The sequence below is a fragment of the Palaemon carinicauda genome, chromosome 19, assembly GCF_036898095.1.
Source record: "Palaemon carinicauda isolate YSFRI2023 chromosome 19, ASM3689809v2, whole genome shotgun sequence".
NCBI lineage: Eukaryota > Metazoa > Arthropoda > Malacostraca > Decapoda > Palaemonidae > Palaemon > Palaemon carinicauda.
In genome coordinates, this window is record NC_090743.1 from 29926490 (window position 1) to 29952783 (window position 26294).

General features: G+C 36.9%; 1 long non-coding RNA gene across 1 annotated transcript in view; it reads right to left on the minus strand.

Moving 5' to 3' along the window:
• Positions 1 to 26294, minus strand: part of LOC137658552 (uncharacterized) — a 108796-nt gene that overhangs the window by 74721 nt on the left and 7781 nt on the right. Inside the window, exon 2 of the long non-coding RNA XR_011047365.1 lies at positions 13037 to 13356. This is a non-coding gene — a long non-coding RNA (uncharacterized lncRNA). The remainder of the gene's footprint in view (positions 1 to 13036; positions 13357 to 26294) is intronic.

Here is a 26294-nt window from a genome sequence, read left to right on the forward strand (position 1 = left end):
TAATTTTATTTACAATCTGGAAGAAGAAGGGAGTAAATCAAGGGGCAAAATCTAAAAAGAACAAAGATGATAAATCAATGTATTACCGTCAACTAAATTCATAAGAGGATGGGTCAAAAATCAATGCTGCCAAAGGAACTGAAATATACAGGAATAAACCACGATAAGGTTATTTGGATCTAACATGAAAGACAATAAGAGAATAAATCTTAATCGTATATAAAATTTAATACAGTACCACTTAATAAAATAAATGTGAGCAAATCTTCTATTGGAATAAAAACGTTTGAACTTGCAGGTACGTTTATGGATAAAACAGAATGTTGTCTTTGATGTCACTACATGGTCATTTTATCTTTAATTCAACTAAATAAATGAATCACTAACGTCTCGTATGGTGATTTTGAAGATGGAACGAAATTCATGTATCTTTAAGTACGTATCTGTGTATACATATATATACATACATACATACATACATACACACACACACACATACATATATATATATATATATATATATATATATATATATATATATATATATATATATATGTGTGTGTGTATGTGTGTATGAGTAATAAGTAGAAATGATAGGCGAAATCACAACTCGAAAAAAAAGTTTCATCACTTTCTCTACAGCAAATATGAAAAAATAAGTTCAATCATTGGACTCCTATTTACAGCTAATCTTTCATATAAAAAAAAATAAGGTAAGAGACTTACCAATCCCCTCCACATATTACGAACCATTTCTCCAGACACCCCCGTAAAATTCCTCTTGAATAAAACTCCCTCTCCTCTCTGACAATAATCCAAAGCTATTAGTTTCTTTCTATCAACTCTTTATTAGGTTTTTGTTTTTCCCCAATGTACTTTCCATATTGGCCTTGTCCACGCACCGGTCGTACCTCAGTGAACGTTCATGTTGGTGGCCTTGGATCTGCCTAATCCGGTGTGTCTCTTTGGTTGTGTGGGGTGGCGGAATAGGTGAGGTGAGGTAAGGGTCGGGGAGGGGGCTGGACACACCCACTTAACCTGTCTCCCAAGTTTTTCACGTTGCACGACTATGGGCTGCACGTTTATAATTCTCGGATTATTTATTTATTTATTCATTATTATTATTTTGCCTACACACAATGAGTCTTTTTATAGTTTATTTATGACATATTTGTTTTTGATGATGTTAATAGTTTATATATGACATGTCTGTTTTGACGTTGTTACTTATTTTAGAATGATTTATTGTTAATTTGTTCTCTTCATTTATTTATTTCCTTATTTCCTTTCCTCACTGGGCTATTTTTCCCTGTTGGAGCCCCTGGGCTTATAGCATCTTGCTTTTCCAACTAGGGTTGTAGCTTGGATAGTAATAATAATAATAATAATAATAATAATAATAATAATAATAATAATAATAATAATAATAATAATAATAATGGTCTGGCATATTCTTCTCTGTCCTCATACACCTGACAACACAGATTACCAAACAGTTATTCCTTGCTCAAGGAGTTAACAACTGTACTGTAATTGTTCAGTGGACACTTTCCTCCTGGTAAGGGTAGACGAGACTCTAGCTAGGACACTCCAAAATCAAACCATTGATCCCTGGTCTTGGATAATGCCATAGCCTCTGTACCGTAGTCTTACACTGTCTTGGGTTAGAGTTCTCTTGCTTGAGGATACACTCCGGCACACTATTCTATCTTATTTCTCTTCCTCTGGTTTTTTTAAAGTTTTTTATAGTTTATATATGAACGATTTATTTTAATGCTGTTATTGTCCTTAAAAATATTCAACTGCAGTAGTTAATTACTTCTCTTGTAGTTTTATTTTTCCTTTCCTCACAGGGCTATTTTCCCTGTTGGAGCCCTAGGACTTATAGTATTATGCTTTTCCAAATAGGGTTGTAGCTTAGCAAGTAGTAGTAGTAGTAGTAGTAGTAATAGTAGTAGTAGTAGTAGTAATAATAATAGTAATAATAATAATGTTATCATAAAATTTAAGCCATTATCGTGTGAAACTCGAAGGATTATGTTCCGTATGTTAACAAACTAGTGAAACAAAGACTATTTACTATATTTCCAATTTTCCAGACAAAATAAAAAAAATTTGAAAATTAATAAATACTAGTGGAATAAACAAGAGGCTATTATACTTCAAAGTTTTCAGAAAGAAAAAAATAATAAATAACTAATGGAACAAACAAAGATTCTATTTACTAGACTTCAAAATTTCTAGAATACAAATTTGAAAAAAAAAAATGTAATAAATCTTCGGATATTCAAAGAATTCAAAGCTAAATTCTGATAATCAAACTGAAGTAAAGATTAGCGATGCCTGACCTTTGAACCCTATTTCGTGAAGATCAGGAATTGCATCAAGTTATTGTACTTTACATAATCGTTCTATTCCAGACTTTATAAATAGTGAATGATTAATTGCATCTACTGGTTACCATACACTCCCCTCTCCTAAAAAGGGGCTTTAGTGAATGTTACCAAGTGTTGTAACGCTACTTTGAAGCCCTATGCAAGTTTTAGTTTTTCAAAGTTTGTAATTTTTTTCTTTCTTGTGTTTTTCCTTTCATATTTCGGTAATCTGTTGTGTTAAAAGCTTGCTATTGCATCCCTGCATAATTCAAAAATTTCTAATATTATAGTTTAATAATCTTAAAAATTGTAATATTATTTGTTTAATAATCTTGAAAATTTGTAATAATATTGTTTAATTTAAAAAATTGTAATATTAATTATTTAATAATTTTAAAAATTGTAATAATATTAATTGTTTAATAACTTTAAAACTTGTAATCTAGGGTTGTAGCTTACCTAATAATAATAATAATAATAATAATAATAATAATAATAATAATAATAATGATAATAATTTCCTTTGAATGCTTGCACATTCTAGATAATAATGACGACGATGATTTATAATGATGATGATTGCAAAACGAAAAACAAATTTGAATCCTCTTAGGTTTCCTTTTTTCATTGGCTTCATACCAATGATGGGAAATGAGAATGAGAGAGAGATTACAATAGATGAAGTGAGGAGAGCACTAGATGAAACGAGAGTAGGAAAAGCATCTGGTATGGATGGCGTGAGAGCCGAGATGTTGAATGGTTGGTGAGATTGTTTAATGTGTGTTTTGTGTTGTCAATGGTACCAGTAGATTGGGTTTGTGCATGTATTGTACCACTATATAAGGGTAAGGGAGATGTGCATGAGTGTTGTAATTCAAGAGGTATTAGTTTGTTAAGCGTAGTTGGAAAAGTGTATGGTAGAGTAATGATTAATAGGATCAAGGATAAAACAGAGAATGCAATCTTAGAAATACAGGGTGGTTTTAGAAGAGGTAGGGGTTGTAAGAATCAGATTTTTACAGTAAGGCAGATATGCGAGAAATATTTAGCAAAAGGTAAGGAGGTGTATGTTGCGTTTATGGATCTGGAGAAAGTGTATGATAGAGTTGATAGGGAAGCAATGTGGAATGTGATGAGGTTATATGGAGTTGGTGGAAGGTTGTTGCAAGCAGTGAAAAGTTTCTACAAAGGTAGTAAAGCATGTGTTAGGATAGGAAATGAAGTGAGTGATTGGTTTCCGGTAAGAGTGGGGCTGAGACAGGGATGTGTGATGTCGCCGTGGTTGTTTAACTTGTATGTTGATGGAGTGGTGAGAGAGGTGAATGCTCGAGTGCTTGGACGAGGATTAAAACTGGTAGACGAGAATGACCATGAATGGGAGGTAAATCAGTTGTTGTTTGCGGATGATACTGTACTGGTTGCAGACACAGAAGAGAAGCTTGGACGATTAGTGACAGAATTTGGAAGAGTGTGTGAGAGAAGGAAGTTGAGAGTTAATGTGGGTAAGAGTAAGGTTATGAGATGTACGAGAAGGGAAGGTGCTGCAAGGTTGAATGCCATGTTGAATGGAGAGTTACTTGAGGAGGTGGATCAGTTTAAGTACTTGGGGTCTGTTGTTGCAGCAAATGGTAGAGTGGAAGCAGATGTACGTCAGAGAGTGAATGAAGGTTGCAAAGTGTTGGGGGCAGTTAAGGTAGTAAAAAATAGAGGGTTGGGCATAAATGTAAAGAGAGTTCTATATGAGAAATATGAGAAAGTGATTGTACCAACTGTGATGTATGGATCGGAGTTGTGGGGAATGAAAGTGATGGAGAGACAGAAATTGAATGTGTTTGAGATGAAGTGTCTAAGGAGTATGGCTGGTGTATCTCGAGTAGATAGGGTTAGGAACGAAGTGGTGAGAGTGAGAACGGGTGTAAGAAATGAGTTAGCAGCTAGAGTGGATATGAATGTGTTGAGGTGGTTTGGCCATGTTGAGAGGATGGAAAATGGATGTTCTGCTAAAGAAGGTGATGAATGCAAGAGTTGATGGGAGAAGTACTAGAGGAAGGCCAAGGTTTAGGTGGATGGATGGAGTGAAGGAAGCTCTGGGTGATAGGAGGATAGATGTGAGCGAGGCAAGAGAGCGTGCTAGAAATAGGAATGAATGGCGAGCGATTGTGACGCAGTTCCGGTAGGCCCTGTTGCTGCCTCCGATGCCTTAGATGACAGCGGAGGTAGCAGCAGTAGGGGATTCAGCATTATGAAGCTTCATCTGTGGTGGATAATGTGGGAGGGTGGGCTGTGACACCCTAGCAGTACCAGCTGAACTCGGTTGAGTCCCTTGTAAGGCTGGGAGGAACGTAGAGAGTAGAGGTCCCCTTTTAGTTTTTGTTTCTTTGTTGATGTTGGCTACCCCCCAAAGTTGGGGGAGGTGCCATGGTATATGTATGTATGTGTATTATTATTATTATTATTATTATTATTATTATTATTATTACTATCCAAGCTACAACCCTAGTTGGAAAAGCAAGATGCTATAAGCCCAAGGGCTCCAACAGGGAAAAATAGCCCAGTGAGGAAATGGGATAAAAAAATCTATATTTTTGTTTTTTGTATAGTTCAAGGGTTGATTATCAAAAAGCTCATTGCAAGAGGAATAAATAGTTGAGAAATGTTAAGCATTGACAAAAATCGTTAATGTATAATAATTAAAACAAGACCACAGAATCCAATTGGTAAATCCTCTAATAGAGGGATATTGGACCTAATTGAAAATTGATTTAAGGTAAATTGAAAGATGAAAAAAAATCGCCTATATGAAAAAAGACCAAATGAAAAGAATGAAATGAAAGTGAGGAAGTTGTGAAATTAAGATAACCTTTTTATAGTCTACAGTCCCTATAGCCCAATGCAGGTAGCACACCCTGCTGCTAAGTAGTGATTTATGTTTTCACTTTCATGTAACCAAACCTTATACCCGCGTATACTGCTCTCTTGGATATTGAATACCAAGTCGATATCGATGATAATCAATCTTAACCCTACAAACTGTGTTACTTGTCTTAAAAAATTTTATATCATTTATTACTTTTCATGAAGTTTAATTATTGACTTCCTTTCCTCACTTGGCTATTTTACATGTTGGAGCCCTTAGGTTTATAGCATCTTGTTTTTCCAACTAGGGTTGTAGCTTGGCTAATAATAATAAAAATAATAATAATTATTATAATAATAATAATAATAATAATTATAATAATTAAAATAATAATAATTATAATTAAAATAATAATAATAATACTGTAATAACAACAACAACAACACCGAAGAAAGACGAATCAAACCACACCTAAAATCACATTACGAATAACATTCGACGCGTGAGATATTATAATTGGTTACATTACAGCATGGGGAGGTTCAATTCAACATTACATCAGATAGGAATATACAATGTTACCTCTTGATAAGTATCAGCTGCAATCGCATGTCTTACACTTGAATACATGTAAAGGAAACTACTTTCAGAGTGGTTATATTATTATTATTATTATTATTATTATTATTACTATCCAAGCTACAACCCTAGTTGGAAAAGCAAGATGCTATAATCCCAGGGGCTCCAACAGGGAAAAATAGCCCAGTGAGGAAAGGAAATAAGGAAATAAATAAATGAAGAGAACAAATTAACAATAAATCATTCTAAAATAAGCAACAACGTCAAAACAGACATGTCATATATAAACTATTAACAACATCAAAAACAAATATGTCATAAATAAACTATAAAAAGACTCATGTCCGCCTGGTCAACAAAAAAGCATTTGCTCCAACTTTGAACTTTTGAAGTTCTACTGATTCAACCACTCGATTAGGAAGATCATTCCACAACCGTACGTTTATCTTAAACCCCAGCGGTACTTTCATAATTTCAAATTTAGGAATATCTATTTTCATTTATTTCTATATTCGTTATTTTGAAATAAGCTGTGCCACACTCCTTTTGACTGCTCTTCATATTTATTTCCATGAAAAACATTCTGTTTTGTGGGCGCTTGTTCAACAAATTAGTCCTCTAGTTCTTCATGAAAATGTGTAGCTAATGAATAGTATTGGGTCACGTGCATTTGAAGATCATCACAAACGTAATTTTACCTGTGATTTGACTGTTCTTGAGAGAGAGAGAGAGAGAGAGAGAGAGAGAGAGAGAGAGAGAGAGAGAGAGAGAGAGAGAGAGAGAGAGAGAGAGAGAGAGAGAGAGAGAGAGAGAGAGAGGGCTAAACTAAAGTCCGACGTAAAGATACAATAAATATTTACTTGTTGATATTTTGGTTATTTTCTACCCTCTGTTATCGTTCACATATCATCAAGACACATTTTAAAATATAGAAATAATAAGGATTCAAAATGTAAGTTAATACCGGGACGATATGACATTGGGACAACGATCTTATAAAATTTGCAATTTTACTTTCTAGTGGATTCAACTGTTACTTTATCATCACTTGATTAATGGGTCCCAAATTACGCACAATTTCCCCCATGTAATATATAAAAATTGCAATTTTCATGTAGTGCTCATCAGGAAGATATAACAAAGCATAAACACGAACTTGCATACAGAAGGCTGTTTTATAACAACAAATGCAACCACGGATAGTCCACTGCAGGATAAAGGACTCAGACATGTTCTTATCCATGTCTGCGGTTTAGCCAATTTTCATCAAAACGCTGACCACTGCGCATTGGTGATGGTGGGTGACTTTAGTCTGATGGCTTACAGCAAACTAAGCTAGTATGTGTGGCCCTGACTAATACAGCTTTGCAGACCATGGCGATATACAATATACAAACTCTTTCACCACATTAAGGTATCCTCACTAAGAAAGGGGTTCATAAACACCTAATTAAATCACTGAGTAGAAAAAAAACATTTCCCTTCCAAGGAAAAAAAGCGGCCCATTTTTTTTACATTTGGGCGGTAGTTTTGTTACTGTTAAACATACAGTATATGTAAATCAACACCAGTTGTAACACGGTTAATTTAAATGTCTACGGGACACACTCGAATGTCAGGTGTTGCAAATAACTGTAATAAAACCTTAATAAAATTTCAAATCTAAAATAAATATCCAATTCTTAAAATGATAGTAAAAGAGTGATATTTATGAAATGCTAGATCTTACATCAGGGAAAAATTACTGAAAGAACAATTGTGAAGTAAGCACACCATAAAGATGCACAAAGTAATGGCTATGCAAGCTCATGAAGGAAAATATATCTTATTTAATAGCTCAATTAAATTGCTGGTTTCTATTTAACTGGCGTTACGAGAACAAAACCTACGTCGTATATAATTATTTGCTAATAGAAAATACATAACCACCCTTTAATATAAATTTTTTTTGGCAATTGACCAGACACTAACCTCCATCCCACCCACCACACGCTACACCCATCCCCTCCTCCTCTGAAGGAATTATTACCTCTAATAGTAGGATTGTGGTAGCCTATTGGAAACATCCCAGCCAGAAAATCTATTGGGCAGGAGTTCGAAACCCGCTCAAGCTCGATAGTGCCTTGTAGTGTCTGTAACCTCGCCACCCTTGTGAGCTAAATCGACCGGGCAAATCACCAGCAGCCATAGTCTGGCAGTACCTGGTCCATGTTTGATGGAGAGAGGGCTTTGGCGTTGATGAAATGTATCTACGGTCAGTCTCTAGTGACACTGTCATGTTCCTTGTCTGCGCCATTCACGAGTGACCTTTAAACCTTTAAAGTAGGCTACAACCTCATTCTACATTAACGATAAGCAACCTAAGCATTATCCAATCTTCCACAAAGTGAATGACTACATGAATGCAATTAAATTGTCTCATTATCCTTCATTTGTATATGTCACACATAACTCAATAAAACTGTACAACTCGTTAATCATTACACTTGACGGACAATCAACTATAATTACAGTACTGAAATAATTGTCAATAATATTTATATTTTAGGTATGTCATAAAGATGAAAGAAACTTCATATGGGAATAACAAATAAAATATATAACACTGCATTGAAAACTATTTATATACAAATGAAATGCTTTTTAATTCAACAGAATGATGAAAGAAATACGGATCTAGTTTGAAAAAAAAAAAAACAATTAAAAAAAAATTCTTTGTTGGTCTTACAACGAGCATGGAGTGACTGGCTGGAAAGCGTGCTCGGTGTTAGGTCACAGATCTCACGACCTGACACTTGTCTCCTTTTCTGCCTCGAGGTCAACCGTCGCAAACCACATACTTATGTTGTTCATTATGCTATAGTGCAGTTCTGGAACAATGAATGTGTGCGTGGGTATAGGCTATTGTAGCCACGAAAGGGAGAGTGAAAAGACTTGATTTGAGGTGGTACTTTCGTCTATTAATTAGCATAAGCGGACTAGCATTTAGCATGGCGAGTTTGATCATTTATTTGCAAAAAATATGACAGTACTAACTCAAATTAGGTCTTTTCTCTCTCGCGTTCGTAGTTATAATACATATTTTATTCTCATTGTGTATCAGCTGTCGTGATGTTTACACTTTGCTGGTACCTTCCACCTCTTCGAATTTAGCTGGTAACCTTTGATCCATTTTACTAATAGATTCCCTCGTTTTTTCCTACTTAGCTGGTACATGTTCATCTTTTTCCCATTTACCTGGTACCCTCCGATTCCCTCACACTTAGATGTTCCATTATGATTCCTTCCCACTTGGCTAATATTCTTTCATCTATTCGCACTAAGCTGGCCCTCTTTGGATCCCTTTCTACTAAGCTATTTCTCTCTGGTTCCTTCCCACTTTCCACTACCTTGGCCACCCACTGCTAAGCTGATCCCTTCGAAAACAACTGGCAGATCTATGAGCTTGCCTCATTCCAATTTTCATTAAGATTTGAAATTGCTTAACTGATATCCCTGGAGAGGATACTGCATGACAGAAGCGAGCAGAAACCGATTTGAGTAGAAGAGAGGAGACTGGCGGAATATTGATATTTCCAAGTGTTAAGGACAACACCAAGTAAATGGATCTGGAGTCTAGTATAACGAAATAATTTACTGTACAATAAAATAAGAGAATAAGTTGCTTCAATGGTTTTATCCTTAAAAAAAAAAATACTGGAAATCATATATTACAATTGTCAAGATAAACACAGGACATGAAAAGTTGAATCAGAAATGAAGAAAAGTTGTTGTTTGGGACCAAATCCCGATCACTGAGGCAGAGACGTAAAATCTTGGGTAATGGGAACAAATCAAAATTATATTTAAAAAAAATAAGCTGTAAAATTCTAATTATACCAAAAATAAATGACTTTCTAATTAGACATATATAAAAAATAGATATTCATGCTATAAACTCCTTTAATCTAAAGCCATAGGTAGTTTTCATTACAGTAATGTGAAGTTCCGTATTTTTATTAATGTGAAGAATCCTAGTTTTCGTTAATTAGAAGTATCGTAGTTTTCGTTAATGTGAAGTATCGTAGTTTTCATTAATGTGAAGTATTGTAGTTTTCAATAATGCAAAGTATCGTAGTTTTCATTAATGTGAAGTATAGTAGTTTTCATTAATGCAAAGTATCGTAGTTTTCATTAATGCGAAGTATCGTAGTTTTCATTAATGTGAAGTATCGTATCTTTCATCAATGTGAAGTATTGTAGTTTTCATTAATGTGGAGTATCGTAATTTTCATTAATTAGAAGTATCGTAGTTTTCATTAATGTGAAGTATCAAGCAGCAAGACAGGCAAAGCGAAGCCTGTTACCGTTGTCAAGTTCCTTAGCAAAATTCAAGTCAAGAAATGTTTATATAAAAGGGATGATCCAAGTGTTTGGGAAATGTATTAAGTGATAAATATAAAAATCAATATTGAAGTAAAAGAGTAATTTCTTTTAAAATTTGATTCAGTCACTGTGGAAGATTAGAAGATTACCAGGCGTTACTTTGTATTGTTCTTTTTCGATTAATTCAAATTCTAAAGCAAGTTATCAAATTAATTCTGTCCAGCTGCTCGAATTCAACTAGACTCCTTACAATATCTAGAGGGGCACTCTATAGAGCGCAGACCTCCGCCGCGGCAGCTTATTTCTCAGCCTTCTGTTCGACCTTGACCTTGACCTTTGACCTTAAAATGTATTAATTGGCGTGGATTTTCATACAGTCAAATGTGAACCAAGTTTGAAATCTCTGTGACAACGATGTCCAAACTGATGGCTTATTGGGTGAATTGGACATTTTACTTGACCTTGATCTTTGACCTTCACCTTCCAAATCTAATAATTTCCAGCTTTTTACTTAAAAGTTAATTCTTTCAAGTTTCATTACTCTACAATCAAAATTGTGGCCAGGAAGCAGTTCACAAACAAACACACAAACAGGGGCGAAAACATAACCTTCTCCCAACTTTATTGGCAAAGATAATTACGTAAAACAATAAGCGAAAGAATCATATAGGACCACAGTATAAGTCTGATACATTCATATCTTCAACGCCGAGGTCAATACAATATTTACTATGAGATATGGCAAAGGTTCGAATCCTTGTCCGGATAAGTCATTCCCACGATAAAGAGAAATTCCTGTCGATGAGTTTTTTAGCTTAAGATTTGAAAGTATAAATATGAAAATGGTATGTAAAAATGGAAAAAATAACATACAGTATATAGTAAGTTTATCCATTATTTTCATTTTTTGAGAACTAAGACCCAACACAAGGCAATATCCCGCCCCCAACAAAAATTCTTTACTGCCCTAACTTTGATTTTATTTAGGAGTTTTTGTTGTTGTTGTTATTGCTGTTGGAGTCACTTCTTTTATCAAAACATGCAAGAATTGCTTTACCAAATTAACTAGAGCAAGTGCGAGGAAGTAAGTATGGCGTTCTTAAAAACACCAAAAACCAACACTTCATAACATCAAATAACTAAATTCAATGACAATCAATACTAAGAGCAGTTGGTGACATTTGAAAAATGAAGACTCGTAAGTTTTTTTTAAACGCATTCTCAAGGGGATGAATCAAAATTACTTTGAATCGATACATAATTCCTAAAGAATACTGTATAATAAATCGAAGCAACCAGTTAAATTTTCATAAAACAAAAACTCCAAAAACTTCAAGAAAGCTAGACAAGATAGAAACTAATTTGTCAAAAAATTAAAGTTCTTAATTCATACTTACTCATAAACATCTAACTGGTCATACTTTCTATTTTTGGGGGGAGGGGGGGGGGGGCCATTACATCGCCAGACTTTTTTCAACAAATGAACAGGTGTATATATATATATATATATATATATATATATATATATATATATATATATATATATATATATACACATACATATACATATACACACACATATATATATATATATATATATATATATATATATATATATATATATATATATATATATATATATATACATAAAATAAAAAATATACCATATGATATCTCAAGCTTATTGCGAAGAATATTAAATTCATAGAAATTTCCAACATGGAAAATAAGTGACGTCAAACCTTCCATAAAATGGTCCTAGTTTTACCTATAAAGAGAACGTTCTATTGATCACGAACATATGAACAATAACTAGATAATGTAAAAAGTCAAAAGGAAAAACAAATATTCAGCAAGTACCAAATGTTTTGAGGCACCTGTGCACCTTCATCTTAAGACTTACGTTTTTCCAGGCCACAGATGGAGGCCTCGTCTCATCCTACTTAATCATACTAGACCTTCATAGAGCGAAACGGGTACGTGGCATTGCTTTAGGATCAAAAGGAAGGTTGAGGACGAAAGAAGAAAGTGGTGAATTCTCTCTCCCAGTAGTAACTTGTATTAAGAGGAATTATATGATTTCCGAGAGTAACGTTTTGTGCATAATAAAATAAACAAATTGCTTACAAACACAGCTCTCCAGAAATCAGCAGGAGGTCAATAGGACACAGAATGTTGATGTATTTGTGCTTACAAGGAAAACAATACCATATAGGCTAAGCATATGTAAATGTAACCTAGTTGGCAGAGTTAAATCAATAAAAGGACGTTCCAAGGTTGCAGCGTAAGTTAGATATGAGATTAGGAAAATATTCAACCTCACGTAAGCATTTTCACTTAAACAGCCTGCGCGTAACATATGATTCGTTATTTTTTTTTCAATATATGAGACTACACAATTCCTAATAGAAAATACATCCTTATTTCGAACTAGCAGGACAAGAAAAATCTATCAAGCATTTCCTTATAAAAACATATCTACTTACCTACACACAATTTTTTTAATGAGGCGCATTTTCACTGACTCGCAGCAGTGGCCTTTTAGCTTGGAAAAGTTTCCTGCTACCTGATTGGTTAGAATTATGTTGTCCAACCAATCGGCGATCAGGTAACTTTTCCGAGCTAAAATGACACCCCTCCGACCCTGCGAGTCGATGCAAATCTGCTTCACTAAAAAGAATTTACAATAGCTACAAAAGCCTATGACTACATAATTCATAATAGAAAATACAGATAGTATTTCGAAAAAAAAAATCTATAATGCATTCCCAAAAGGAAAAAAATTACCGATCAAATAAAATAAACATCTACCAAGCATTTTCTTAAGGGAAAAAAAAAAAAAAAAAAAAAAAAAACTTACCAAGCTACATAAGCCCATCTCGCCGTTACATTCGCATCCTCTTCAAGGGTAACTTGGTACCTAACGGTGAACTAGTCAATAAGTGTGACATGCCCTCAACCTCCCTTAGCACTAGTTGTCCTTGCGTGCCCAGAACAATAACAAGAGAGGGTCTTCTTCTTCTTCTTCTTCTTCTTCTTCTTCTTCTTCTTCTTCTTCTTCTTCTTCTTCTTCTTCATCTTCTTCGTTTCCCAGACGTCATGCATCTTCTCTACGTGCAAAAGTTTAAAGAGCATCTTGGTCTCGTTCAGGATTCTTTCGTGACTGTTTCGTGTACAAGTCTGCAATAGGAAAGGAGAAGTTCATGACATGTGATGTTGAGTTCAAGAGCAATTATGAATGCATGTATATACGTATGCATACACACACTTTACGTACATTTAAATCATATATATATATATATATATATATATATATATATATATATATATATATATATATATATATATATATATATATATATGTGTGTGTGTGTGTGTGTGTGTGTGTGTGTGTGTGTGTGTGTATGTATATATATATATACATAAAGATCGAAACACACACACACACATATATATATATATATATATATATATATATATATATATATATATATATATATATATATATATATATACTGTACATATATATTTATCTATCTATCTATATATCTATATATAAATATATATATATATATATATATATATATATATATATATATATATATATATATATATATATACATATGTATATATACATATATATATATATATATATATATATATATATATATATATATATATATATATATGTGTGTGTGTGTGTGTGTTAATTTTCCAATGGGCAATTCTATACCTTCAAGTTTTAAACCCCAAATAGCTCAATATCAACGATTCCACTTTACTTTCGGAATAACTTATAGTAACCTCGATTCGAAACTTTGACTTCTTGGGTTAGAGGTGGGGTAAAATTAACTATAACAATAACATTGAAACACTAAAGTCTCATACAAATAAATATCAAACCTCCTACTCATTATCTTGACGAGAGGGTAATTAATGTTTTTTTTTTTTTAATGACACATTTGATAACGCTTTCTTATTATAAGACACACATCACTAATATACATGAAATATTCTAGCCTCTCCAACAGGGAATGGGATTTACCCACATGACAGCAAGTGCATGCAATATAGCATGTTGCCTCTACCATTAATGGCGTATGGAAGTCAAAACACACAAAAAGGCATTGGTTTATGATAATATTTAAAGAGAACGGCAAGGCAAACGATAAACAGAATATAAAATATGTCCGTCAAGACGTTCGGGATTACTTATAACATTTCTATAAGCAGAAGTACACAATATACGATATGACGTCAAAAAGTCTTTGGGGTTAATAATACCTAATATTGTTATATGAGATCCAGTCAAAATAATACGACAAGCTGTTTGATAAATATATGATTTGAAGTAGAGAAAATAAGTAAAAATGAAATGGGAATAAGTGCATAATATATCATGATTACTAAATATTTGCAAATTCTTCCTGTTAAGACGTTATTAAAACCTTAACAAGACCTAATGATGAAGCAAGACAAATCTGAAGAAAAACGAAAAACCCGGAGTCGAAAACAATAGAATCTGACGATTTCAAAACTGGGAAAAAATTAAACAGAAGAATCTGACAATTTCAAAACTGGGAAAAAAAATCATATAACTTTAAAATGAAGAGACTGGATCCATAAAAGTAAAAAGAAGGAAGCAGAACATAATTATGAAGATTAGTCAATCTGAAAATATCAACGAAAAAATATTCCATGATAAAATTAATAGTAAACTTAAATCTCCTCAATAAAAAAACGAAAAAAGTAAGAATTGGAAGTAAATATAAATTTCTTAATAAAAATAAAAAATAATTTGCATTCAAGTTAAATTGACACACCATGGTTATCTTCATCCCGCAACCCCCAAAAAACAAGAAAACGAATGTGCGAGAGAAGAAAAAAAAACTCGTGAAGACTCCTTTCTTATGGCAGCCATTGAAACTGGCAAATTCTTTTGTGAAGTTGTGTGTATAATATCATAATAAGATTAAGACCCTTGAGTGGCATTACTAGACTATCCGACAGTCAAAAATGTTAAGTTTAATAACCAGCTTCCAGGAACAAAATGTTAACTTACTTAAGAATCATTGTTGAAATCTAAAAAAAAAAAAAAAAAAAAAAAAAAAATGTTATAACGACACTACCACTATTATTATTGTTGTTGTTGTTATTATTATTACCATTATTACAAGCTAAGCTACAACCATAGTTGGAAAAGCAGGTTGCTATAAGCCCTAGGCCTCCAACAGGGAAAAATAGCCCAGTGAGGAAAGTTAAAGAAATAAATAAACTACCAGAAAAGTAATGAAAAATTAAACTATTTTAAGAACAGTAACACTAAGATATATAAACAACATAAAAAAGGACGATGGGAAAATAAATAAGATCGAATAGCGAGTGTGCACAAGTGTATCCTCAAGCAAGAGAACTCCAACCCAAGACAGTGGAAGACCGTGGTACAGAGGCAATGAAACTACCCAAGACTATAAAACAATGGTTAGATTTTAGAGTGCCCTTCTCCTAGAAGAGCTGCCTAACATAGCCCAAGTCTCTCTTCTACCCTTACCAAGTGGAAAGTAACCACTGAACAATTAAAATGCATTAGTTAACGCCTTGAGTGAAGAAGAATTATTTGGTAATCTCAGTGTCATCGGGTGTATGAGGACAGAGGAGAATGTGTAGGCAAATGGAAAATTGAGCCGTAACCAAATAGGATTCATTGGCCAGTCAAAGGAACCAATAACTCGGCAGTATCTCAACGGGTGGCTACGGAAGTGAGAAAATAGCACTTGCATATATTATATAAACTTTTAATAATTTATATCGACCAATGCCAAAATAAAACCGAGATTCACCACTTGTTATTGACCTCATTAAGAGATGAAATATTTTACCCCGAAATCAACCAGTTAAGTAAACCACTCGTTTGACTCTATTTTACTCTGCAATAAATAAATGACAAGAGAATTATAATAATAATAATAATAATAATAATAATAATAATAATAATAATAACAATAACAACAATAATTATAATTATAATAATAATAATAACAATAATAATTATAATTATAATAATAACAACAATAACAACAACAATAATAATTATGATAATAACAATAATAATAACCTAATTTCACCCTTTGATAGTCTACAATTGTAAATGAGGGTTTGATAAAAAGACTAGAAAGGGACAGGCGTTGTAGATATTGCATGGGAATGGTTTAAAATCTCTCTATGACATCCTTTAAAAGTGCAAAACTACCTCTAAAACGGCCAAAGGAGTACCACAAGACAAAAGTAGGCCTATACCCCAAGTATTTACACAACCAAATAATCCGGGATTAAGCAAAAGAAACTAAAGATACACAGAATTACTGGTTGTGGGTTACACTGAAGAGACATCAAGGACATAGAAGGTTGCATGAACAAAACACAAATATTAAAAGTAAACAATGAAAACTAGAAGGCCACTCAGTAGAGCGCAGACCTCTACCGCAGCTGCTTATTTCTCGACCTTGACCTTAACATGTATGAATTGGCATGGATTTTCATACACTCAAATATGACCCCAGTTTGACGACTCTGCGACAAAGATGTCCAAACTTCCGGCTGATTACGAGATATGGATGTTTTGCTCATTCGTGACCTTGACCTTTGACCTTCCAAAATTTAATAACTTCCAGCTCTTTGCATAACTTTAAAATCCAAGAAAGTTTCATTACTTTACAATTAAAATTGTGGCAGCATGGTTGATGACCAGAATTTGACCTTTTGTTGACCTTTGACTTTAACATGTATGAATTGGCATGGATTTTCATACACTCAATTATGAACCAAGTTTGAAGTCTCTGCGACAACACTGTCAAAACTTATGGCTGATTGTGTGAATTGAACATTTTGCTTGACCTTTACTTTCCAAAGTTTAATCCTTTCCAGCTTTTTAGATAACAGTTAATCCATTCAGGTTTCATTACTCTACAATTAAAACTGTGGCCAGAAAGGAGTTCACTAACAAACCCACACACACACAAACAAGGGGTAAAACATAACCTCCTTCCAACTTCGTTGCAAATTAGGATATTAGTTAATCGACCTCTAAATGTCACATATAAAAAATTGCAAGGTAATAAACATAATGAAAACAGAATGCATTCCCTTAGGAAATGCAGCCTACATAAATAAATTCTTGAATATGTATGTTAAAATAATTATACATAACTTTGAAAACACACTTAAGTGTCCTATAATTTATGTATCAAATCATTTACATCAGATGTTATAGTGCTCTAAATGAATGAATCCTAACGGGAAAGGGTCATGCTTATTCTTACCAAGCATCGTTGTCAACTTATTGAACCAAATGTTGCTTATGCAACGCATGTTTAAAACAGCCCAGCGAAGAATGCAAAAATCAAGGTATGCATGTAAAAGGCCTAATACAGAAATATAGTAATCCCTAGCCATTTCACAGCTCAAGTTTCACGGCCTCAGTGCATCGCGGATTTTCAAAAATATTCATCAAAAATTAGAAAAAATGGTGCGAAAGTTACGCGGGCACTAGAAGAAGGCAGGGAGAGTACAGTAGAACATCAGGTATCAACACGGAGATGGCACGCAACTCAAAATCCACCTCTCTGATTCGCTGGCCATCTTGGCTCAAGAATCTCGCAAGCTGACTGGCCGAGCCGCCGAGACGCTTTACCCAGAATCTCTCCCTGCCGTAAGCCCCACGAAGGGAGACCGAATTCATTGTTCTCTCTCGCTTTGCTTGTGTTGCTTAGTCTTGCCGTGTGGAACTATAAGCTGTTTTCTTGTGCTTTTTTTAGTGTAAAATAGTGCTTGTGACACCCTTGAAAATGGCTTGAAAATGGCTCCTAAATGTCCTCTACCCTCTACATCCTCTAGTGAACCCAAGAAGAAGAGGAAAATGATGACGGTGAACGAGAAAGTGAAAATATTGGACATGCTTAAGGCAGGCAGTAGCTATGCGTCTGTTGCCCGCATTTACAGAGTGAATGAATCGACGGTTCGCTACATAAAAAAAAAAAAAGATGAAATGAAAATATGTAAAACTGCCTCAATAACGTTCACCAAGGACACTAAGCGCGTTGTGACTCCTCGTAATAAGACGATTGTGCAAATGGAGAATGCGTTATCAATGTGGATATCAGACTGTCGGGAAAAGAAGGTTACCCTCGATACCAACACGATTCAAACCAAAGCCAAAACCCTGTATGATGGCCTAGTTCCTGATGAAAAATCGAACAAAGACGACGAAGGTGATGATGACGACGAAGATGATGATCCTGACCCACGAGAAAACCGTGGTTTTGTTGCCAGCAAGGGCTGGTTCGAGAAATTCAAGAGGTGGTTTGGTCTTCGCAGCGTTCCTTTGTATGGGGAGGCCGCCTCGGCAGACCAAGAGGCAGCTGTTCGTTACGTCAAGGGCGAGTTCCCGAAATTAATTAAAGAAGGTGGCTATCTCCCAGAGCAGGTGTTCAATATGGATGAGACTGGCCTCTTCTGGAAGAGGATGCCGTCCCAGACGTTCCTTTACAAGGACGAAGTAAAGAAGCCAGGGTTCAAGGGCCACAAAGATCGCGTCACTCTCCTCATGTGCGGGAATGCCGCGGGATTCATGCTCATGCCCGACTTAATTTACAAGTCCTTGAATCCCCGGGCTTTGAAAAACAAAGACAAAGCCTTTGCTGCCCATCTACTGGATGAGTAATAAAAAGGCATGGATAACCAAAGCCCTCACACTTGACTGGTTCGTGAACTGCTTTATCCCACAGGTGAAGCTGTACCTAGCAGAGAATGGACTGCCCTTTAAGGTCATCCTCTTCATGGACTGTGCAGGAGGACATGCAACAGATCTCCATTATGACTGGGTCCAAGTGGAGTTCCTGCCCCCCAACACCACTTCCCTCATACAACCAATGGATTAGAGGGTCATTCGGGCCTTCAAGGCCCTCTACACGAGGTCCATGATAGAGGGCCTCATCTCCTCCATCAACGAAGGCGACGAGGACTTCAGCCTTAAAAGATATTGGCAGGAATACAACATTGCAACGTGCCTGGCCAACATTCAGAAAGCTCTTAATGAGATGAAACACCAAACGTTGAATGCAAGTTGGAGAAAATTGTGGCCAGACGTTGTTCGTGACTAGGAGGGATTTACGCCAGACGAAGTTCACCACTCCGCTGTAGATAAGGCTGTGAGGCTGGCACGGTTAGTAGCCAACGAAGGTTTCTCTGACATGACGATGGATGACGTCAACTCACGGATCGAGTGCCACTCGGAGCCCCTAACCAACGAGGTTCTTGTCAAAATGACAAGATCAACGAGTGAGGAAGAAGAAGAGGCAGCCGTAATTGGCGAAGACGACGAAGCTGAAGAACGTGGCCTTACCTTGGATAACCTGCAAGAGCTCTGCAACATGGCACGGGCTTTGCAACAAAGGGGGCAGGAAATCGATGATAATATGGTCAGAGCCATCGAATTTAGTAACCGTATTGACAGTGTAATAGCGTTGTACAAGTGCATCTTTGCTCAGATGAAAAAACAACGTCAACAACTTCCCATCACGATGTTCTTAGTACACCAAAAACCTTCTGCAGAAGCATCAGATACTTCTCCTACTGCCTCTCCTGCTTCCCACCGAGCCACTACGCCGCCTCCTGCAGTTTCTCCAGCTCTATCAGAGGCTGTTGTTGACAATCCACTACCTCTATCAACTCCCGATGAGGCGTCACTTGAGGAGCAGTAAAGCTCTAATTAACCTGTGCAGTAAATAATCTTCATCTTCTTCACCTCCATCATATTGCAAGGTGTTTCATCGTAATTTACGTACACTTTATTTCTACATATGTATGTACATGTACACTTATACTATATATATTTATATATTATTTATGTATAAATGTAAATGTACATACAGTATACGTAATGTATTAAATACTGTATTTATATTACAGTATTTATAAAGTACAGTACTTTATTTTATGTACAGTATATAATTTATATTATCAATATTTATTTACATGATTCTTTAATGTTCTAATGATAACATATGCATTTACAGTGTTAATATACACTTATTGTTATTATATATACATGTACATGTACACAAAAAAATGTACGTATTCCAAAAATAGGGAGGGAACCTACTTTGCGGTTTTTCACCTATCATAGTCGGTTCTGGTCCCCATTAACCGCAATATGTGAGGGATTACTGTATACCAGCAAAACTTATAACATGTGAAAACATAAGGACAATTGCAGATTGATACCACCAACATACAATAAAGGTACTCAAATAATATTTTAATACAAGTTATCCAAATTGTATTCAGCGATTTGTCCCAACAACTGAAAAAAAAAAGTGTGAACACTGATATTTAAAAAAAAAAAATTAGGACCTATCTATTCAAAACTAATCATGAAGGATCGCTCCCATAATTGTACAATTAAAAAAATTTCTGCCAGTACAACCTCTTCTTAACACCTGTAAGAAATTAATAGAGTTATTAATTTGCCTTAAATAAGAGTTCAAGCTAGACTGACAAGGGAGGAAATCTAAGGGGTGAAGCCCACACCCCTTCCCTGGTTAATTAGGTTCAAGCAGACTAGGTTAGGTTAAGTTGGAATCAATCCTTGTTTCATTCCATGACTTATGATGCTCCATGGGGGGTTAAAATCCAATCATGATTGACCAAGCATCTTATGTTATGGTATGCCGGTATTTCATAAATTCTTCTTTTCCCAAAACTCTGATTTGCCAGTGGCTTTCCATTATTGATAAACATAGCAGGTTGGCAAGGTGAGGTAATGCATTATCCAAGCATTTTCCAGGAAAATAAACAAACAATAAACAATTCCCATAAAAATATTTCAGAGCTATTAAAAAAGTTTATGGTAACCATAAACTATAATTGATAGATAATAGACCAAATGAGGGTAAAAGATAAGGCTTCTAAAGGTAACATAAAAGCAATGACGAAGAACAACCCTCAAGTTTCATCTTTGGGTACCTAGGTTATGAGGCATAACTCAAATAATTATACAGTACAGTACAGTGCATGTTGACAAATTTGCTTTACCTAAGTACTGTACTTCATTCTGAAACCTATATTGGCACTACAGTACAGTACAATACAAAAATACATATAGACAATTTCGCTGTCCTCTTCATTCCACACAGTACCTTCACTACAGTAAGAAACTATCAGAGTAATTATTGTACAGTCATATATCTAGCATCTGTATAATCAATTGTTTTATCAATCACAATCCAATGCAACAAACCAAAATACTGTAGTATTCATTTGTCATTTTAATGTAGGCTATGACCCATCAATTTTTCAATAGATCTTGTAACTTAATGAGCCCAGACAGAGTGGCCACAGGAAAGTAACAACTACCTCAAAACTGATAAATTGACATTACATATGTAGGCAGAGCTATCCACCCTAGGCTATGAAAGCCTGCAAACCCACTGGATCTAGCACAGATTTGATTGCCCACCTACGCAGTTACGTATTCGCCAAACTTCTTATACAATATTGAACAATTTTGGTCACACGTAGAGAATGTACTATGTGCATGCAACTATGTGATTATTTTTCTATTGCATCAACTGTTAGTAAGGTAATCTTTGTCCCTCCCCCAAATTCACAAATTCTCAAGGTGAAGTCCCAACCTGGTAAAATCATAAAACATGTTATTTTTATTAGTAAAATAAATTTTTGAATATACTTACCCGATAATCATGTAGCTGTCAACTCCGTTGCCCGACAGAATTCTATGGAGGGATACGCCAGCTATCACAATACTAGAAGGGGGTGTATTTACCAGCGCCACCTGTGGCCAGGTACTCAAGTACTTCTTGTTGACACCTCCTCAATTATTCCTCGGTCCACTGAGGAAGGGAGGGTCGATTAAATCATGATTAACGGGTAAGTATATTCAAAAATTTATTTTACTAATAAAAATAACATTTTTCAATATTAAACTTACCCGATAATCATGTAGCTGATTCACACCCAGGGGGGTGGGTGAAAAACCAGTGTACAAGACTAAAGGATAGCTAAGTATCCCGTATTTCATATAATCAGTTATCCACAATAACAATGAAATAATAAGTACCTGGTAAGGAAGTCGACTTGAACCGTTACTCTGCTTTTAATAAGATCGTCTTCCTTACTGAGCGCAGCGTTCCTCTTGGGAGGCTGAATCAACTCAAAGGTGCTAAAGTATACAGGGCTGCAACCCATACTAAAGGACCTCATCACAACCTTTAACCTCGGCGCTTCTCAAGAAAGAATTGACCACCCGCCAAATCAACAAGGATGTGGAAGGCTTCTTAGCCGACCGTACAACCCATAAAAAGTATTCAAGAGAAAGGTTAAAAGGTTATGGGATTATGGAAATATAGTGGCTGAGCCCTCGCCTACTACTGCATTCGTTGCTACGAATGGTCCCAGGGTGTAGCAGTACTCGTAAAGAGACTGGACATCTTTGAGATAGAATGATGCGAACACTGACTTGTTTCTCCAATAGGTTGCATCCATAACACTCTGCAGAGAATGGTTCTGTTTGAAGGCCACTGAAGTAGCTACAGCTCCCACTTCATGTGTCCTTACCTTCAGCAAAGCAAGGTCTTCTTCCTTCAGACGAGAATGTGTTTCTCTAATCAGAAGCCTGAATAGTAAGAAACTGAGTTCTTAGAACTTGGAAAAGAAGGTTTCTTGATAGCACACTATAAGGCTTCTGATTGTCCTTGTAAAGGTTAAGACCTTTTTAGATAGTACCTAAGAGCTCTAACTGGGCAAAGTACTCTCTTCAGATCATTCCCCACCAAGTTGGACAGGCTTGGGATCTCGAACGACTTAGGCCAAGGACGTGAAGGAAGCTCGTTTAGCAAAAACCGAGCTGCAAGGAACATGTAGCCGTTTCAGATGTGAAAACAATGATCCTGCTGAAGGCGTGGATCTCACTTACTCTTTTAGCTGTTGTCAAGCACACGAGGAAAAGAGTTTTTAATGTGAGGTCCTAAAAAGAGGCTGATTGGAGAGGTTCAAATCTTGATGACATAAGGAACCTTAGGACCACGTCTAGATTCCAGCCTGGAGTGGACAACCGACGTTCCTTTGAGGTCTCAAAAGACCTAGGGAGGTCCTGTAGATCTTTGTTGGTGGAAAGATCCAAGCCTCTGTGGCGGAAAACCGCTGCCAACATACTTCTGTAACCCTTGATCGTAGGAGCTGAAAGGGATCTTACTTTCCTTAGATATAACAGGAAGTCAGCAATCTGGGTTACAGTGGTACTGGTTGAGGAAACTGCATTGGTCTTGTACCAGCTACGGAAGACTTCCCCTTGAGACTGATAGATTCTGAGAGTGGATGTTCTCCTTGCTTTGACAATCGCTCTGGCTGCCTCCTTCGAAAAGCCCCTAGCTCTTGAGAGTCTTTCGAAAGTCTGAAGGCAGTCAGACGAAGAGCGTGGAGGATTGGGTGTACCTTCTTTACGTGAGGTAGACTTAGAAGGTTCACTCCTAGAGGAAGAGTCCTGGGAATGTCGACCAGCCATTGCAGTACCTCTAAGAACCATTCTCTCGCGGACCAGAGCGGAGCCAACCAACGTCAGCCGTGTCCCTTAGTGAGAGGAGAACTTCTGAAGTACTCTGTTGACAATCTTGAACGGCGGGAATGCATACAGGTCGAGATGGAACCAATCCAGCAGAAAAGCATCCACGTGAACTGCTGCTGGGTCTGGAATCGGAGAACAATACAACAGGAGTCTCTAGGTTATCGAGGTAGTGAACAGATCTATGGTTGGCTGACCCCACAGGGCCCAAAGTCTGTTGCAAACATTCTTGAGAAGGGTCCACTCTGTGGGGATGACCTGACCCTTCCGTCTGAGGTGATCTGCCATGACATTCATACCGCCCTGAATGAACCTCGTTACCAGTTAGCTTTCGATCTAAAGACCAGATGAGTAGGTCCCTTGCGATCTAGAACAACTTCCACGAAAGAGTCCCTCCCTGCTTGAAGATGTAAGCCAGGGCTGTGGTGTTGTCAGAGTCCACCTCCACCACTTTGTTAAGCTGGAGGGACTTGAAGTTTATCAAGGCCAGAATAACCGCCAGCAACTTCTTGCAAATGATGTGAAGTGTCCTTTGCTCCTGATTCCATGTTCCCGAGCATTCTTGTCCGTCCAAAGTCGCACCCCAGCCCGTGTCTGATGCGTCCGAGAGGAGACGGCGGTCGTGTTTCTGAACAGCCAAAGGTAGCCTTCCTTGAGAAGAAAGCTGTTCTTACACCACGCGAGAGAAGACCTCCTCTCTTCGGAAACAGGAACTGAGACCGTCTCTAGCGTCATGTCCTTTATCCAGTGAGCAGCTAGATGATACTGAAGGGAGGGGAGGTGGAGTCTCCCTAACACGATGAACAGGGCCAGCGATGAAAGTGTCCCTGTTAGACTCATCCACTACCTGACTGAGCATCGGTTCCTTCTCAGCATGCTCTGGATGCATTCTAGGGCTTGGAAGATCCTTGGGGCCGACGGAAAAGTCCGAAAAGCTCGACTCTGAAGATCCATACCCAAGGAGACAATGGTCTGGGATGGAACGAGCTGAGACTCCTCAAAATTGACCAGGAGGCCCAGTTCCTTGGTCAGATCCATAGTCCATTTGAAAATCTCCAGACAGCGACGACTTGTGGGAGCTCTTAAAAGCCAGTCGTCTGACGGAGCCGGACACAAGATCATGATACTGCTGCACAGTCTGTGAACTGTCAATCATGGGCAAGCGAGGAAGTACAGTGACAACCCGAATCTGTCTAGACTGTCTGGGTCGTACAGACAACTCCTTAACGGGTTGCTGAGGTTGCCGCACTGCGTCACAACAAGTCACTTCTGTTGGTTGTTGAACGTCTTCCCCGTGACACATTGACTCCGTAAACAAAAATTCCTCTAACAAGGACTAAGCTTGGACTGCATGTCATGCAACACAGCTCAAGGTCTATGGGAGCAGGTGTGGTAACAGACGGGATTAGCGACTGAAGTGGAACCATAACCTTCCCTGGAAGCATGTTATGCTTAAATAAAAGTCCATAAGAGGTTATGCAGCTAGAGGCTCCCTCCAAATGACAGAGTCCTCAAGGGAATATCAGAAGGAGGGAGAAAAGAACTTTCTCATCTACAGGGACCTTATCCTAGAAAAGCTAAGTTCTCTGAGTGAGGGTTCACTGGTGCAAAAGCAGCAGACTAGAAGGCAACGTTATGAAACTGCTTGACAGTCTAGTGAGTTGGCAACAACCCAAGATGTGTGACTGAGAAGCATGCGGTAAGGTATGCAGAGCATGATGTATGCAGAGTATGCTGTATGCAGAGCATGCTGTATGTAGAGCATGTTGTATGCAGAGCATGCTGAAAGCAGAGCATGCTGTATGCAGAGCATGTTGTATGCAGAGCATGCTGAATGCAGAGCATGCTGTATGCTGAGCATGTAGTAAGCAGAGCCTGCTGTAAGCAGAGCCTGCTGTAAGCAGAGCCTGCTGTAAGGAAAGCAGAGCGTGTGCATGGTGTTTAACATTTCTCAGAAATTCCATGACCAGTGCTAGAGTGCTTTATGCATGCTTGCATGGGGTTTAAAAATCAACATAATGTTTACCTTACATTCATAACTCATGATTCATATTTTTGCCATGGTTTGAAAATGGAGGTATGCTGAACAGCAGAGTCAGAACGAGCTGGAACAACAATAGTTGTGGTTTCCTCTACAAGACTCTGTTGAGGGAACACCTGAGGCTCAGTCTGCAAAGGCTGAATAAAAGACAAGCAGAAGGAAGGCGCATGGGTGGAGGAGGCTGACTCCTAGCATGAGTGGTTGAACCCAAGGGTTGCGCTTGCTGAGCGGTTGGCGGAAGCGGAGTAGCAAGTTCCAGTTCCTGTGGTGTGAGCGGAGCGCGATGAGGAAGAGGCTGCGCAGAACAAGGTAAATGTCTCGCAAGCTGAGGCTCCTGAGGCGCAAGGCTAAGGTGTTGTGGTGCTTGCCTTGTGGAGGGTTGAGCTCGCTGCAGCGAGAGCTGAGGAGACTGACTCATGGACGGGAGAGGTTGTTGTACCT